Source organism: Macaca nemestrina, chromosome 2, assembly GCF_043159975.1.
Source record: "Macaca nemestrina isolate mMacNem1 chromosome 2, mMacNem.hap1, whole genome shotgun sequence".
NCBI classification, from domain to species: domain Eukaryota; kingdom Metazoa; phylum Chordata; class Mammalia; order Primates; family Cercopithecidae; genus Macaca; species Macaca nemestrina.
The window spans coordinates 135,749,493-135,762,886 of NC_092126.1; the positions used below are offsets into that span (position 1 = coordinate 135,749,493).

Consider the following 13,394-nt stretch of genomic DNA (forward strand, 5'->3'; position numbering starts at 1 on the left):
TGGGAGGAGGAGGGAGGGTCCAGATTACACAGGGACACCTGGGTGCTCATAGAACTTAGATTTCAGCCAAAGGACAGAGCCTTTTTTCTAAACCACCCCCCACCAGTAGGGTCCTATTCGTGGCACCTGCATTCATTTGAAACAAAGAAATGCATACATGAGGTGGTCTCATTTGTTTGGGTAACAGACAGTGCTCATCAGGAGAACAGAGGCCTTTACAGTAACTCCCCCAGTACACCCAGCCCACAAACCAGGAACTCCTGACCTGGAACATAGTAAGAAACAACCAAGAGACCTCAAATAATCTACGCAAGGGGAGAAACGAGGGGACAGAGACAAAACAGTGTCAAAAGCCAGCTTTCACGGAAGCCACTGAACAGCCTTCTCCCACATCCAGGCCCTCACCTGGCCTAGGAGGAAGCCCCACCCTCAAGAAGCCTGAAGCTTTGTTACTCACAGTGTGTCCTGGAAGCACCACCAGGAAGCTCGGCAGAAATGTGGATTGTAGGAGTTTTCTCATTGTTGCTGTCACAAATTACCACCAACTTAGTGGCTCCAAACGACATGAATGTGTTCTTTTAAAGTTCTGTAGTTCAGAAGGCTGAAATGGGTCTCGGCAAAAATCAAGGTGTTGGCAGGATCTCAAATTTGCAATCCTGGAGGCTCTGGGGGAGAATCCACCTCCTCGCTCTCCCCGGCGCCTAGAGGCTGCCTGCATCCCTTGGCTCGTGACTTCCTTCCTCCACTTTCAAGGCCAGCAAGAGCAGGTTGAGTCCTTCTCACTCTGACCTCTCTTCCTGCCTCCCTCTCCTCCACGTAAGCACCCAGTGATTCCACCAGGCCCACCTGCATAATCCAGGATAATCTCCCCATCTCAAAGTCAGCCACTCAGCTACCTCAATTCCATCTGCAACCTTAACTTCCCTTTACCGTGTAAGCTAGCATATTCACAGGTCCTGGGGATTAGGAAGTGAAATCTTTGAGGGGCTGTTATTCTGCCCACCACATAAGACACAAGGGCCCCACCTGCACCGACTGAATCATCTGCCTTGGAATGAGATGCACAGGGGGCTCAGATGCACATTCAAGTTTGAGAAGCCCTGGCCTCCTGGCCTATCCAGGACTGACATCTCCTAGGCCATACCCAGCACTGCCAGCCTGGTGTGTTCAATTAGACCTCAGAAACCCCTCCCTGAAGTCTGATTGTCTCAGCTGGGTTGCCACAGCTGCAAGCATTTCCTCTCTCTCCACATGCACTCCCATCCTTCATGGAGAAGGGGGTCTTTTGTCCGGAAGCCTGGACTTGGACGCAGCCTCTTGTAGGGGGTCTGAGGTTTCTGAAATGTTTCCTTGGGGGAGGAAATGGGATTCGCATCTAGATATGGGACTTGAACACATCAGGGCAGAAGAGCAGTTTGCTTGTCCCCCACGGCAGGTCTGAGGATGGCTGGTTTTGGGAAAACGTCAGCAAAGCTTGGCAACAACTGTGATTCCCTACAAATCACTGCAACAAAGACTTCCAGATCTGGCGGGAGGGGCTCCGGACATTTTACAGATGAGGAAACTGAGGTTCAGAGAGGATGTGACTTGCTCAAGGTCACACAGGAGTGGAGAAGTTAGGAAAACAGGGAGCTGGGCCAGCGGGGCCATGCTGCACACCCCTGCTTCTAACTATCATTTGGGGGGTATTTCTCAACTGAGGGTCACCCCCTACAGGAAGGAGAGAGCAGGGATTAGGATCGCCAGACCTCTGGCTCCATGTGCTCTGAGGGAAAATGATCACAGCAAATGCCTGGACTCAGCCTGATCCGGTCAGCTCCTCCGGTTCCTCCAGACCAGAGCCGCCAGCCAAACCTGGAATTTTCCAAGCAGCCAGTTCAGTCATGGAAGCCCTCCAGGTGTCACCATCTGGGTCCAGAGACTCCAGGGCCGCAGTGGGAGGAAGAAGCATGTGCACTCACTGGGAACACTGACCCAGAGCATTTCCTCCCTGTGGCAGACTCATCCCAGCCCAGCATGAGTTCAGAACCAGCAGCCAGTTCCTGGCACACTGCTGGAGCCCCAGACAGGTGCCAGGAATGACACTTCTTGGAGGTGTCCACTTCCAGGCAAAGCGCTTCTTTTGCCCGTCCCAGAGCCACTTCCCCTCAGCGCCCCCGAGGAGCTGACATTTGGAAGCATCCCTCCACACCCTAGCAATGCTCAACCTCCTTTCGCTGCTGAGAAACATCTGGCTGGCTTGGCACCTAAGCTGGGTAAAAATAGCATGCCATCTTGTGAGCAGGCACCATGCCATCACAGCAGATGGAGACCTGCACTGCCAGCCAAGAGACTGCCGAATGGCAACAGACGCATTTGCAAGGGGCAGGATTCGCAGCTGGAAGGGTCAGAGGGCGGAAGTCAGGACCCTAGTGAGAGAGGCAGGAGGTGAAACAAGAGGGCCAGAGATTGGGGCAGGTCCCTCTGCCCTTCACAGGTGGAACCAGGCAGGGATGCTAGAAGGCTGCAGAGCACATCAGTGAAGTCCTGGTTTTGAGGCCAGATGAACACACATTTAAATCTTACCTCTACCTTTACCAGTTGTGTGACCCTGGGCCGCCTGTTTAACCTCTCTGAGCCTCAGTGTAAAATGTACCCCGTAGGGTTCTGAGAAGGATAGTCCATCATTATTTCTTTCAATATGCATTTTAGTGAGTGTCTCCCATGTGCCAGGCAGGCGCTGTGTTAGGTGTGGGATGTGGTGGTGAGCATGGGCCACCGAGTTTTCTTCCAGTGTGGGAGACAGACATGAATCAAAAAACGACACAAATAAAAGTAAAATGTCAACAGAGATAGACAGGTACCACAAACAGAAGGGTCGTGGTGCAATCAGAGCACATAATAAGGGGATGGGGGCAGCAGGGGTGAAACGAGTCAAGGAAGATATCCCCCAAGGAAGGGACAATTAAGATCCGAAGGATGAGTAGGGAATTATGTAGGGGAAAATGAGAGAAGGTATGTTAAGTCCTTAGCGCAGTGCCTGGGATCTGATAAGTGTTGGTAAGTGGAATAGATCATTCATGAACACTTATTGAAAATAAAATCATAACCATAGCAATCTCTTCCACTGAGGGGTTACAGTGCAAGTCTTGGGCCTTTGGGACTGTGAACAGTCATGTCACAAGAGAGTCTGACCTATGTCAACTGGCAAGGGAGCCAGAGGCAAATGGATGTTAAAAATAAAAACTCATAAAAATATCTCAAGCCTCTAGTGAGGCCCGTTTGCAGGCCTCAGATACTGCAATTCAAGCAACAAATTGGTTGGCCAAGGCCCAGCCAGGCTCACTGGCAAGCTTACTCCCCCTTTCTACAGGCAGCCTGCACAAAAGCCAGGACCTCGCCTGCTCAAGCCTCCATTGCCCTGGCCCGAGCACGGCACAGGCTCCCTTTCTGTCCCCGCTGACTGCAAGTCCTTGGCTGCAGCACACTAAACCTCACCCTTGGGGCAGAGCCAGCTTGTAGGGTAAGCAGGAGGCAGATTTCCCCCTTGGAATACAGACTGCCTTTGGATGAATGTACAGACTCGAAGGGAGAGACACTGGGAAGCAGGGTGAGATCCCTGATGAAATGTCGGTCCCCAAACTCTGAGAGATGCCATGCTGTGTGGAGTCAAAGGTGACCCCTTCCTCACTGGCTGGAATGCCCGCCTGCCAACAGGCAAACTGTGCAGAAGCCCCCTGCGACCTGAATATCAGGCACATCATGTGCCTGTGTCCCTCAAAGAGGGATAAGGCAGAGGAAAGTAGCCAAGGGGTTGCTGCACTGAACACCCCTGGTGCCCTGCCCTCCACCCTCCCCACCCACGCTTTGCCTCCAGCCGATGCTGCAGCCGTCACGTGTGCCCACATCTCTCACTTTTCACCCTGGGGATTCCCGGCTGCCATTCCATGCAGGAGCGCACTCTGCTGTTCTGCTGCCTACCCAAACCCAACACACCATGGGTAATCTTTGACCCATGGAGGGCAGGAGCCAGTATACAATTCCTTCCCTGTCTGTTCTTCAGCTAGACAATTCTTAGGACTCTTCTATGTGGCTTCTCAGAGGGTCCTGGCAGCCCTGAGCTCCATGGTCCACAGTGATGATGGGCTCAATAACGTATCCTGCATTGCTTTCTTTCCTGCCCTGTCCCCACTCTGTGGGGACAACATAAACGACCTGCATGCAAGCCTTTGTTCTGTAGCTCTGCTTTCTTGGGAGAACCCAAGCCAAGACAGTGGTCTTCCTGCTGTCTCCCCACCAGCTGTCAGGAGAAGTGGGGCTTACAGTGGCACGTGGGGCAGTTCTGTGGTCAAGAAGCCAGAGAGTTCCTGTCCCCTCCTCTCCTGGCTGGAGGCTGAACAGCTGAATGGGATGAATTTCTCTAGTTGTCATGTGGGAAGGGCCCTTAGCCTGATGCCTTCCAAATGAATGTACAATAGAACTCTTCTGCCAATAAAATCATATGCAGAGAGTGAATATTTGTTATTTGGGACTGTTGATCATCTACTCCTTTTTCCTAGAGAACCTGGTTTACTTCTTAGAAAAACACCTCATGTCTCTGTGAGGTCTTGGTTGGAAGGATTTTTGGGTGACCACTGCCCACTTTGAAAGTCCAAGAGGTAGTGGCTTCTCTTCCTGCCCCAGAGGCAGGCTCAGCCCACTGAAAGCCTTCTCCCTAGATTCAGTCTTAACAAGAAAGCCAAGACTAATGGCCTGGCTGGAAGACAGCCTGCATGATGGCAGCATGCCCACCTGCTGGGGTTCCCAATCCAGCCTTTCAGAACTTTCTTGGCATTGTTTCCTCCAACCCCAAGCCTGGTCCTCCAGCATCTTATTGAATCTTTGAATAACTCTCTCTACCTCTACTGTCCTTCTAATTAGTTTCCTTTCTCTGGCTAGGGAAGTCTGATTCTATAGTTTGCAACCAATAATGCTTGCTGATACTCACAGAACCCTAATATTTAAAATGGATAAAAATAGAGATACTCTGTTGAAATGGGGAAGAGTGGGCAGGAGCTCCTCCCTTGAATCATACCCCTAACAATAGCCTCCCTGTTATCTCCAGAGTGCCACCAAGGCCTCAAAGAACTTAGTGTGAAACCCTTGGTCTCATCCCATCCTCTTTGTAGAAGCGAGGAAAGCTAAGCAAGAGAAGTCTGCTGATTCGCCAAGATCTCAGCACTGCTTAGTGATGGTCTTCTATTCCCAGAGCAACGGCCTTTCTACCACACCACGGTAGCTGCCTCACCAGAATATGGGAGACAAGGAGACACCACAGTGAAACTCAGGGGCCATGCAGAGATCAAGGACATAAAGTGGTCTCTCCTGTACTTCTCCCAGGTCACAATAAACAGCAGCAGCAGGACAGACAGCCTTGGAGGGCTCCTTCACGGCATCAGACCCATTCCTCATCTCTGGTCTTCCAGTCCGCTGGCCTATGTAGGCACACTGGTACCATGACACCTTCAGGTCATAGTGACAGATATACATCTCAAAGTACTCTGCCAGCATTTCCCAAGGCATAGCTCCCAGCATCCTACACCGACAAGATGTTCTGTAAAAAAATGAGTCCCATTGCTTCACAGCCTTTTGGCTAAGATCAAGTGTAATATCTGCTCTTATCAATGTGGCCAACAAGCATATGAGAAAAAGCTCAATATCATTGATCATTAAAGAAATGCAAATCAAAACTATAATGAGGTACCACCTCACACCAGTCAGAATGGTTACTTTTAAAAAGTTAAAAATAACAGATAGCGGTGAGGTTGTGGAGAAAAGGGAATGCTTATATACAGCTGGTGGGAGTGTCAATTAGTTCAACCATTGTAGGAAGTAGTGTGGCAATTCCACGAAGACCTAAAAACAGGACTACCATTCAACGCAGCAATCCTACTGCTGGGTATATACCCAAAGGAATATAAATCATTCCATCATAAAGATATGTGCATGCATATGTTCATGGCAGTACTCGTCACAATAGAAAAGACATGGAATCAACCTAAATGCCCATCAATGATAGATTGGATAAAGAGAATGTGATATATATACACTATGGGATACAATGCAACCATAAAAAGGAATGAAATCATGTACTTTGCAGGGACATGGATGGAGCTGGAAGTCATTATCCTCAGCAATACTAATGCAGGAACAGAAAACCAAATACTGCATGTTCTCACTTATAAGTGGGAGCAAAATGATGAGAATCTATGAGCACAAAGAGGGGAACAACAGACTCTGGGGCCTACTTGAGGGTGGAAGGTGGGAGGAAGGAGAGAATCAGAAAAAAATAACTATTGGCTTAGTACCTGGGTGATGAAATAATCTGTACATCAAACCCCTGTGACATGAGTTTACCTGTATCACAAACCTGTGCATGTATACCTTAGCCTAAAATAAAAGTTTTAAAAACAATGAGTCACTTAATAAAATCTCTAATTTCCTAGATCCTAGGATGCACTTTCTTGCTTTTTCATGTATTAATAGTAAGTGCAAGGCTGTGTCATGAAGTGAATAACAAGTCCCCTGAAATCTGACTACCTTGGTTTGATGATCAGCTCTGCCACTTACTAGCCATCTGATCTTGGGCAAGGTACTTAACCATTCTGGTCCTCAACTTTCCATCTATAAACTAGAAATGAAAGAAAAGATCCAACTGTGTTAGTTCAAGATGAGATTAGACGTGCAAGACATTTGTTTGGGGAAACACCTGTGAAAGAGTATGGGGAGAAGTCAGAGGAGGCTGGAAAAGTTGTGAAACCTCAAATGTAGACCTAATTCCTACAAAAAAAAAAAAAGAAAGGGAAGGAAGAAGATTGGGTAGAAATAGCCTTCCATTGCAGTGCAGTTCTAGGAAAGTTTTGGCAAAGTTTTGAGGAAGTTTTGAGACAAAGTCAACCATCAAAGGAGCCCTGCATCTCCCTGGAAGGGACCTACATCAGTATCCCTGACATGCTCAGTCATTGGCTGAGAGCAGCCTGTGAAAGCAAGGCCCCTGCCCAATGTGGAGGTGGATTTAGAATGCAGCAACCAGGGCCCTTGGTCAATTATGCTCTTGCAATAAGAGATCTGAGAAGTGCATTCTCAGGCCCCACATCCACCTCAAAAGACAGGATTAAGTGAGTCATTTTATTTAAAAGCTCTCAAAGTAGTGTCTGGCACATAGTAAGTATTCTGCATATGGTGCCTTAAAACAAACAAACAAAGTTATGAAATCAAGTTGCTTCTTAAAATCAATTTGCACACCTGATGTGATAGTGTTTCCTTTTGGTTTGAACCCTGGAAGGCTATTACTAACTCTGGATACATCTTACAATCAGCACATCTTGGAATTGAGGTAATAAATTTGGAAAACTTTGCAAAAGATATTTCTCTCTTGGAGATTTGTATTAGCAGACTAAAGATCCTGAGAAGTCCCCCAGTAGATAAACCTATGGACTTTGCTCAACTCCCTGTTTCCCGAACTTCTTTGGCCATAGACCTCTGGTTTGCATAACACTTCCGATAGATTTCTTTTCTTTTTAGTTAAAGAAGTTGGTTTCTGTTGCTTGCACCGAAATCCCAGCTGATACACATATGCAATCTCAGTATATAAAAGAGGCAAAAGTGCAATTGCTCTGGTTGATGAGAAGGAGGAGAACAGAACTGGAATTCCATGGAACACATTTTGCCAAATGTCGTGCTTTGCAAAGGCTGGTTGCTGCTATTTCAGATGTTTCTCAGGTATTAGGTTCAGAGTAAATGGAGCACAGGAAACAAAGGAAGGATGGGAGATGGGAAAGGAAGAAGAAATGTCTCCTGATCCACCCAGGTCACCTTACCCACCTTGCAGCTTTTTCCACAAGGTGCCTGGAGTATACAACTGAAAAAGCCCTCACCTAACCCAACCCCATCACCGAGGTCAGCCTGACCAACGTCATCCCATAAGCAGAGCAGCTTCTCCTTCCAGTCCCCGAAGAGACATGAATACCATAGAATAAGAAAAGGCAGAAGATAAACATCTCCCCACTGTAACCAGTGGCTGAGGGCCATGAACAAATACAGCAGGAACTTTTCCCTCCATTCCACATTTATTATGTGGATTAATGCCCGCTCCATGCCAGGCACAGTGCTTAGAGGTCGGGATTCAGGGATGCAAAGGTAGACTTTAGCGTTGGGTCTGACATCTTTTATGCACCATTTCACACTCTTACAGCCCACCTTTTTGTTCCCTCCAGAGCTGTGGCAACCCAACGGTGCTTCACTTGTTTGGGGAAAAATATTTAAGTCTTCCGTGTCTTGAGTAGAGCATGCTGAGGTGCATTCTCTACTGCTCCTCAGAGGGACCCAGGCCCACATTGGTATCGCATTCATTAATGCACCTAAATTGGACTGCAATCCCTGTTGCCCTCTCCCCCAGCCCCCAACACCCTTTCCTAAAAATTACTTCTTCAAAATAAATTATCTGCATACAAACCCTTGTCTTATCCTCTGCTTTTCAAGGAAACACAAGGTAGGACTTTAAAAAAAAAAAAAAAAAAAACTCTTGTTTTGCATTAGTAGCAATTACAATGGCACATACTTCTATTAATGCAGTAACTGGAAATGAAACATGAGTCTAATGTAATTTTCATTTTAGAGAAGAGAAAAACTGTAGCACAGAGAGGTCACTTGCCCTGCTAAATGTCACACAGCTAGGATAAAGCAAGAACTAGGGTTCCCACATCTCCTCCAGAGCTGCTGTTACTAGATGAGTCAATTCAGGGACTGAGAGTCTCAACACAGCCTCACAAGTGAACGTTTGGAGTTCCTTTGGCTGGATTTTGAAGGATGCTTATTAATTAGCTAGATGAAGGATGGAAAAAAGAGAGGGTTGGAATAGGAATTCTGCCTGAGGGAATAGCAGAAGCAGAGGCGTCCAGTGAAAACTATTCAACAGGGTTTCTTCTGGAAACTAGTGAGCAGGGGCTTGCAGCGCCACAGGTCTGAGAAGACATAAGGGGCATGGTAAGAAATAAAGAAGAAATAAAGCAAAACATCATACAGGGCCATGTGGACTAAGCAGTTTGTTGACTTGTGGACACTAGGAATCATGGGGTGGAACAGTGGGAAGAGTGGGTGTATTAGTCTGTTCTCACGTTGCTAATGACGATACCGGAGACTGGGTAATTTATGAAGGAAAGAGATTTAATTGACTCACAGTTCCACATGGCTGGGGAGGCCTCACAATCATCGTGGAAAGCAAACAAGGAGCAAAGTCATATCTTACATGGTGGCGGGCAAGAGAGGTTGTGTAGGGGAACTCCCCCTTATAAAACCATCAGATCTCATGTGACTCACTAACATGAGAACAGCTAAGAAAGACCCCCACTGTGATTCAATTACCTCTCACCAGGTCCCTCCCATGACACATAGGGATTATAGGAGCTACAATTCAAGATGAGACTTGGGTGGGAACACAGCCAAACCATATGAGTGGGTAAGGCACACAGGGATAACTTCAGATTTGTGGATTTTGCCCTCAGTCAACTGGCCCGTATACAGAGCCTCACCATCACACGACCAAGGTCAAACTGTTTCCCCAAGGGAAACAGTTTTTGTTTTAGTTTTTGTTTTAAAAAAAGATAGTTCTTGTTCTCTTGGGAAGAGATGCATCTTGAATCTCTAACAAATAACTATTTAAGATCAGTGAGGGGCTAGAAAGGAAAGTGGTGCCCATAGATGGACTCAGAACCAGCAGTCTACCAACAAACCTCCTCCCCAGCAGTCTCTTCAAGCTGTGGCCATTTCTGTGAAGGAGGCTGAAGAGTAGCTCTTCACTCCGCAGAATTAATTACTGAGGACCACAGGCCTTGTCTACACTTGGCGTAAAGAACAGTTTTTAACAAGTGATTGATCTCACACACACACACACTTGCAGCAATCAGTCTCTCAACAGGCAGTCTCCTCCTTTGCTGGTGAGAACATAAACTAGTGTGGGCTCTCTGGAGAGAGATTTGGCAGAATGGATGGAGAACCTTAACAGAGCTCGTACCTTTTGTTGCTACAGTTTCCCTTCTAGGAATTCATGCACAAGAATGCTCATTCTAGCCTCATTCGTATTAGGAGAAAATTAAAATCAACCTCGATGTCCAGCCATCAGGACTGAATAAATTATAGCATGTCCATTCAATGGAAACGAATGCAGCCATTAAGCAAACATAAGGTATGTGGTAGACTGCAAAAATAGCCACAATTATTCCCCTCCCCTTATCCATGCCCCTTGTAATGTGACTTGCCACGATTCCCAAAAAGAGGTAGAGTCTATTTTGCATCTCCTGGCCATGTGAGTCACTTTGGTCAACAGAATATAGAGAAACTGACAGTGCTCCTGTCCTCAGACCTCAAGAAGCCATGAGCACTCCTGCACTCTCTCTGTCTCTCTCTTCCCCCTCCCCACCCTCCTAGCCTTCTTGCTCTCGCTCTTGTTCCAGCTCTCAAAATCTTGACACTGACGTGTGCACAAGCCCAGGCTAGCCCACTGGAGGATGAGAGACCCCATGGAGGAGAACTTAGCAGTCTCAGCTGAGGCCATCTTCGATCTGACTCTAACCAGCTAACCCTCAAATACATAAGGGAGTCACCAAGTTCAGCAGAGCCACCCACCTGCCACACTTGATTATAGACACACCAGTGAGCTCAGTCAAGATCAAAATAGCCCTCCAGCTAACCAGAGGTCTCATAAGCAATAGTAAATTCTAAATATTTTAAAATCAGTTCTCAAAGCATGGTGTGGGGTCTGGGAACTCCTGGGGAGTCCCTAAGGCCCTAGTAGAGGGTCTGCAAAGTCCAAACTCTTTTGGTAATACTACTAGCATGCTATTTGCCTTGTTCACTCTCATGAGTGTACAGTGGACTTTCCCATAGGTTATATGATGTGTAATACCATTATTGCTTTGAAAGTTAATAGAATACATGTGTGTGCATTCTTCATTTTAAAATTGTCTCAGCTTTAATTTCCTATACAGTAAATATTGATAGATATAGCTGACCTAACAAAAGCTCTTTGAGGTCCTTAATGACTGTATAAGTGTAAAAGAGTCCTGAGACCAAAAATTTCTGAGAACCACTGTAAAACCATTGAGTTTGGGGGTAAATTGTATAAGACTTTTATACAAATATAAGCATGTAATAAAAATGTTAAGAGTGATCATCTCTGGATGATGGGATTATGGGAAATGTGTATAGGGATTTTTCCCTTTTTTATACTTTATCTGTATTTTCTAAATTTTTATAAGAAATGTTTTGCTTATATGAGAAATACAGCTTTAAGATAAAGTTGACTGATCTATATAATCTTTAGAAAGAAAAGAGAAACCTCTCTTGCTCTGTGGGAAGGTCGCTCCTGTGGGAAGGTCTTGGCAGAAGGAAATAAACATGTTGAAGGCCATTCTCTGTAGCCCTGGTCACCTCCATCCAGAGAAAGTAGCAAAGGGATCCTGAATTTCCACCTCCTCCACTTCTAGAGGGCAATTTGCTCAGGTTTCTCTCTCTGTCCTCTTTTCAAATAAGAAAACAAGGACTCTAGTTCCCAGTGTAAGGATCCCACTCAGAGAAGACCCCAAACAAGAAGTGAGCAAGAGCCATTTTCTATTCCTGCCTGTGAAGAACCTCTAGAAGTTGACTGCATTCCAGGAGCGGTTGCCTAGGGAACACCAGTGACAAAAAGGAGCCGTGAGGACACACTAAATAACTTTAGCAACTATTTGCATTTGACAGATGTAGCCAGGGGCAGGGCCCTGCCTGGCTCCCTGTGGAAGCCGCAGGAGCCCCACAAGGAAGAGGGGAGCCATTGGAACAGTCATAGGGGAGCAGGGAGGTGGGTGAAGAAGTGGGGGACTTAACTCTTTCATTGCTCCTCCCCAAGCCTGCTGGGGCAAGGGTTTGTCCCACAAGAGATCCCCAGGGCTTTGTGGAAACCCCAGAGAATGTGCAGCCTCTTCCCGGAACTGGGTCCTCCCACACACCCCCAGCCTACAGCCCCCCACCCACTCGTCATTCCCCCCCAGTCTTGCTTCTGCTTCCACCACCAGGGAAGGCAGGTGACAGGATGGGCTGTGAGCTCCAGGCTCAGTCTTGCTGTGGCAGCTAATTGGGACGGGTTTTACCAGCCAGGTGAAAAGTCTGCGTGGAGAGGGGCAGTCAGCTCTCTGTTAACCCTGCTCCCTTTCTGTCTGCCAGCTCTCATTAGGACTAAGCCAGTCCCATGGAGCCCCAAGAGGAGAAGAGGCCAATGAACCAAGCCATTCCTGCCTGTGGCCTGGAAATCAGAGCTGCTTCAAGCAAGCTCTGTGGGGGCTCTTTAAGGTGAGCCCCAGTGCCCGGGCTTCCCACTCTTTGGCTGGAATGGGGACAAGACCAAAAACAGAAAGCTGCAGAGGCCCAGACCAAGCATGGCTTTTCTCACTACCCCCTTCAAAAAGTTCTGGTCAGATCAGATGATATCAGAAATGATTGGCGCCTTTATTTCCCCCCTTTGCTTCTAGTCCCCCACCCCCTTTCCAGTTTGACCACATCTGTAGGCTCTGTTGAAACAGAACCAACATAAACAAAAACAAACTGAAACCCAGCAGCCAGCGAGGGCGGGATGTGCCACCCATCTGGGCAGGCCACGTGCAGGGCTGAGGACTGCCAAGGCACACCTCCTGCTGGTAAAAGGCACCGTGTGGAGTAATTAACCTCCAGGCCTTGGTGAGTGAAAAGCACCACGTAGCCATGCTGGGTAATTGAAGAGGAAGAGAGGAGCGCTCTCCCAAGTGAACATTAAAATGTGTGCAGCTTGCTTGGCCCTCTCAAGCAGGATGGCAGTCGGTTGGCCACGCCCCATAATGTGACTGACATCATTTGTCTTCCACATTGTTGCCCAATCAGAACGGCTTCGGGACCCTTCGGCTTCTACGTATGCATGCGTAAAGAGACTTCGTAAAACCATGCAGGATTTGCTGTTTTATTTTTTAGTGAGAATGTCCAGAGCTGGCAAAAGCGGAAGAGAAATAAACACCGGTAGACTGCTAGTGAGGATGACAACTGGTCGACATTTCTGGAGGCCAGTTCCGGCTCCAAGACTGTTTGTGTGCATCTGTGAAAGAGACCCAGGTGCCATGAGGCTAGGAAGGCTGGAATTTTGCAGCTCTTTGCACTGAAACTGTGCTGCTTCCTTACTGATGCTGCTGGAGCTGAAAATCCACCATCCTCCAGAGCTCCAAATCTCTCCTGGCACCAGCTCCTGGTGGCCAGCAAGTCCTATCATCAACTAGAAGAAATGAATGACATGCTCTCTGCATCACACTCACTTAGAGGGGTCACACAGCAAAGCTGCTTAAGCCCCTAAAGCATTCGAGTTCAGAGATGTCTCCCCT

General features: G+C 47.4%; 1 pseudogene; it reads left to right on the forward strand.

Annotated features, from left to right (window-relative positions):
• The first annotated feature begins 5,591 nt into the window (after positions 1–5,591).
• Positions 5,592–5,727, forward strand: LOC112426323 (U2 spliceosomal RNA; annotated as a pseudogene).
• Positions 5,728–13,394: the final 7,667 nt, after the last annotated feature.